Genomic DNA, 5,209 nt, shown 5'->3' on the forward strand with positions numbered 1-5,209 from the left:
TCAACCTGATCATTAGGATGAAAAAACGAGACATTTTCTCATAGCCTATGATTTGAAAGAAAATTATTAAAGTCAACACAATTTTGCTTAGAATATTAATCTTGCAATACAGGTGATTTCTTTATAAGAAATTTATTCATGGTACAAAATAATAAAGTGCAAACTATAAGTTCATTCAATATATTCAATTTAGGCATTCAACTATTATATTAATCATATTCAATAAAGAATTCAAGCATTACTTAATTTAGTGCATATGCGTATGTACAAAATATATCACATAAATCCAACACATTTAGCTAAAGACAAAAATAAACACTAATAGACTAGCCATTTGAAAATGTGTGTCTTTTGAGAACACAATTTAAAAATTACAATTAGGATCTATTTGAGATTCGCTTATTTTGCTGAAATTGAAAACTTTTTACTGAAAGTACGCTGAAATAGTACAGTGGGACCCATGAATAGTACCAAAAAGTGCAATGGGGCCCATAAATAGTAGTAAAAATAAGCTAAATAGAAAAATAAGCTGACTTTTAAATTTGGAGCCAAACATACACTTAGATGAATTCTCTTCCCTTGCAAATAGGAGAGCAAGCAAGTCAGCAAGACTAGAAACAGTAGCATTATAAATATTTTTAATGTAAAATTGATGGGTAATGGTAACGTTAGTGGGTGGTTGGGATAGATAATGAAATGAATTGAACTTTATCACTTGATTTTATTTTGGCACAAGGCACAAGGCACAAAGCACATCCATCCATAATACGTGGTTCAAGCGTGGATGAAGTTTGTACTCTTGAAACAACAATTTTATTATTATTTTTTCAATTTGTATTTAAATTTTTGATATAAAAGGATTAAAAACCTCATAGATTCACTTCCCAAAAAAAAATTGTTTGGTCACTTGATGTGATACTAATTACAAGTCTTTTGTAGTTTGTACTACAATTATTGATACATTGTCAACAGCTTATTAGCATTATTTGAACAACAGGGACAAACTGGGATACTTGAAACATTTTCCTTCTTTCAATTATTATGCTCTACATAGATATTAAAAGCGTTACTTTGTCGAATGGATCCAAAACATTTTCTTAAAAATAACCACATAAAACAAAAAGGGTACTAAGTGTTCATTTGGGAACAAATTAAACATTTGATTTGGGCTTTTGGGCTAAATTGTATTTGTTTGGACAATTTTTATAAGTGTTACATTCGCAACATTTTCACGACATTTTTATAACAAATCCTAGATGAGCAGTTTTTACTAGTTCTAATTTGAACCTGCCACAGAAATTACTTTTTTATCCACTAATAACAACTAGTAACAACTTACTACTTAAGATTTATTTGTGAAAATGTTGTAAAAATTGCATTTTTTGAAATTCTTTGGTTCAACCTTCAACGGACCAAACTATTGGAGAGATCAAATTTTATTTTTAATGGACTCAAATTTTTATTTAGGGTGTTCAAGTTTTTTCAGGGTGGTCAAGATTTTTTTTTCTAGAGTGGTCAACAACCCATATTAATTAAAAATTAAAATTTTTTAAGGTATTTAAAAAAAAAATCAATTCAGGGTGGTCATGTGACCACCCTAAGTAACATGTAGAGCCGCCAATGGTATATTAACTATATCATCATCCAAACCAAACTGCTAGAGTTGTATAATACAATACAAAATATTAAAAAATGCAAATAAAATACCTCTTTACCATAAAAGCCATTATTATAGTAACTTTATCACCATTATTATATTTTCTAGTTCACCAAACTTACTCATGTACTGCCTAAATCCTTCCTAGAACCTATAAAAAACCACATCAAGAAAAGGATATATTATTAACAAGAAGAGCATGTCCTACAGTTTGAAGATACACATACTACCAATTTTTGGCCTTCACTCGTCATAACAACTAGGCTCCGAAATAACAATGTAGAATGGCACATAAAAGTAATTCAATTATATGCAAGTGAATAATATATATATATATATATATATATATATATATATGATCTGCCTGTATTCGGGCAATCTATCATGTGAGCCAAGGTTTGTCTTGTTCCATTTGAGTGGCAAGTGTGTCATGTGCACCACGATCTGTGAAAGGAGGCAAGATGGTGACTTACAAAAAATTCAGAGAAGAAAGTTTATTAGCATTCTAGATTTGCCAAGCTACCATTTTCACTGGTATTTCTCATAATTAGAATCATCTTGTGTGCTTAAACTCCCAATCAAATTTCCCAAACTTGGAATGAATCTTTCAATATTACTAGATAATTTCCCGCACGATGCGTGGATACTTGGTAATTTCATTTGAATTTTTATTTTTATTTTTATTTTTTTAAGACTCATATATAATACTCATTTTGTTATATAGTATTAATGATGTTGTAGGAGGAAAAATTTTAAGCAAATTATAAAATGCCACATCAAAGTTTAGTGACAAATTCTAAACTAATATGCCATTAAATTAGTTAAATCAAATGATGACATGTGTCATCCAAATTGATGTTACATTGGCATATTGAAATTTGCCATGTGTCACTTGGCCCACAAGATAAAGATAAATCCCCTATTCAAAGTTTATGGACAATTATCTTTATTAAAATAAAAGATAAAGATAAATTTCTATTCAAAATTGATGGATAATTATCTTTATTAAAATGAATAAATTAAATAGAGATAATTATTTATCTTTATTGATTATTATCTCTATCAAAATATGATCTTTATCAAAATAGATAAATAGAGATAATTATCTCTAAGAAAATTTTGGCCAATCAAGAGTCTACTACATCTTTTCAAGCATATCAATTCAAAGTGGAGTTTATCCTCTGAAACCACTATAAATAGAGGACATTCCCGCTTATTTCCAACACCAAGTTTTCAAGAGGCCCAAGCTCTGGAGAAATTCTTTTCGAAGAATCTTTGAAGAACTTGAAAAACATTTGAAGAGCTTGAAGAACTTGAAGGACAATAAATCTCTAATAAGCTCAAAGCTAGAGATTTATTGTCAAGACCGATCAATCCATCTTCCAACTAAAGTCAAGAAGATTTCTTGTTCGAGTCTAGTTCAAAGAAGATAGAATTAGAGGGTATTCTTTTGTAAAAGAATTGAAATAGAGATTGTACTCATTATTCTTCAATACAAATTTATATTTGCAAACCATATTTCTTTTCAATTGTTTGATTTTCTGCAATTGAGAAAATTTGTGTTTACAAATTTCTGGCATGCTCGGTGGGAACATCTCTGCCTCTCATCTCTTCTTCATCAATTTGTCATATCTTTTGAAGTCGTATGGCTTCAAAGAAGATTCAAATCAACAACCCTCTTTTTGGAACAAGTAAAGTTGATCCTACAATGGATTCAAACTCTTCATCAAGTTCTAACACTGGCGGCTCTACATGTTACTCAGGGTGGTCACATGACCACCCTGAATTGATTTTTTTATTTTATTTTTATTTAAATACCTTAAAATTTTTGAATTTTAAATTAATATGGGTTGTTGACCACCCTAGAAAAAAATCTTGACCACCTTGAAAAAATTTGAACACCCTAAATAAAATTTTGAGTCCATTAAAAATAAAATTTGATCCCTCCAAAATTTTGGTCCGTTGAAGGTTGAACCAAAGAATTTCAAAAAAAAAAAAAAAACAATTTTTACAACATTTTCACAACAGTTTTACAAATAAATCTTAAGTAGTAAGTTGTTACTGGTTGTTATTGGTAGATAAAAAAGTGATTTCTGTGGTAGGTTTAAATTAGAACTAGTAAAAACTGCTCATCTAGGATTTGTTGTAAAAATGTCGTGAAAATGTTGCGAACGTAACACTTCTAAAAAATTGCCCAAACAAATACAATTTAGCCCAAAAGCCCAAATCAAATGTTTAAGTTGTTCCCAAATGAACACTTAGTACCCTTTTTGTTTTTTGTGGTTATTTTTAAGAAAATGTTTTGGATCCATTCGATAAAGTAACGCTTTTAATATCTATGTGGAGCATAATAATTGAAAGAAGGAAAATGTTTTAAGGATCCCAGTTTGTCCCTGTTGTTCAAATAATGCTAATAAGTTGTTAACAATGTATCAACAATTGTAGTACAAACTACAAAAGACTTGTAATCAGTATCACATCAAGTGACCAACCAATTTTTTTTTTTTTTTTTGGAAGTGAATCTATGAGGTTTTTAATACTTTTATATCAAAAATTTTAATACAAATTGAAAAAATAATAATAAAATTGTTGTTTCAAGAGGACAGACTTCGTCCACACTTGAGCCATGTATTATGGATGGATGTGCTTTGTGCCTTGTGCCAAAATAAAATCAAGTGATAAAGTCCAATTTGTTTCATTATCTATCCCAACCACCCACTGACTTTACCATTACCCATCAATTTTACATTGAAAATATTTATAATGCTACTATTTCTAGTCTTGATGACTTGCTTGCTCTCCTATTTGTGAGGGAAGAGATTTCATCTAAGTATTCGTTTGGCTCCAAATTTAAAAGTTAGTTTATTTTACTATTTAGCTTATTTTTACTACTATTTATGGGCCCCATTGCATTTTTTGGTACTATTCATGGGTCTCACTGTACTATTTCAGCATACTTTCAGTAAAAAGTTTTCAGTTTCAGCAAAATAAACAAATTCCTAATAGACCCTAATTGTGATTTTTAAATTGTGTTCTCAAAAGACACCTTTTAGTCTATTAGTGTTTATTTTAGTTTTTAGCTGAATTTGTTGGATTTATGTGATATATTTTGTACATACGCATATGAACTAAATCAAGTAATGCTTGAATTCTTTATTGAATATGATTAATATAACAGTTGAATGCCTAAATTGAATATATTGAATGAACTTATAGTTTACCCTTTATTATTTTGCACCATGAATAAATTTCTTATAAAGAAATCACCTGTATTGCAAGATTAATATTCTAAGCAAAACCGTGTTGACTTTAATAATTTTCTTTCAGATCATAGGCTATGAGAAAATGTCTCATTTTTTCATCCTAATGATCAAGTTGAAATAAGAAAAGCATATTTACAAAGAGGTTTTTGTCAACTTCTTGGCCATGATTTCCCTCAAAAAGAAATTAACGGATCATTGTGTTGATTTAATACTAATTACTTTAAAGAATACAAAATTTTTTTGGAATAGATCATAAAAAAAAGAAAAAGAAAAAAAAAGATGATGTATT

Source organism: Quercus lobata, chromosome 12 (assembly GCF_001633185.2).
Source record: "Quercus lobata isolate SW786 chromosome 12, ValleyOak3.0 Primary Assembly, whole genome shotgun sequence".
In the NCBI taxonomy this organism is placed as follows: domain Eukaryota; kingdom Viridiplantae; phylum Streptophyta; class Magnoliopsida; order Fagales; family Fagaceae; genus Quercus; species Quercus lobata.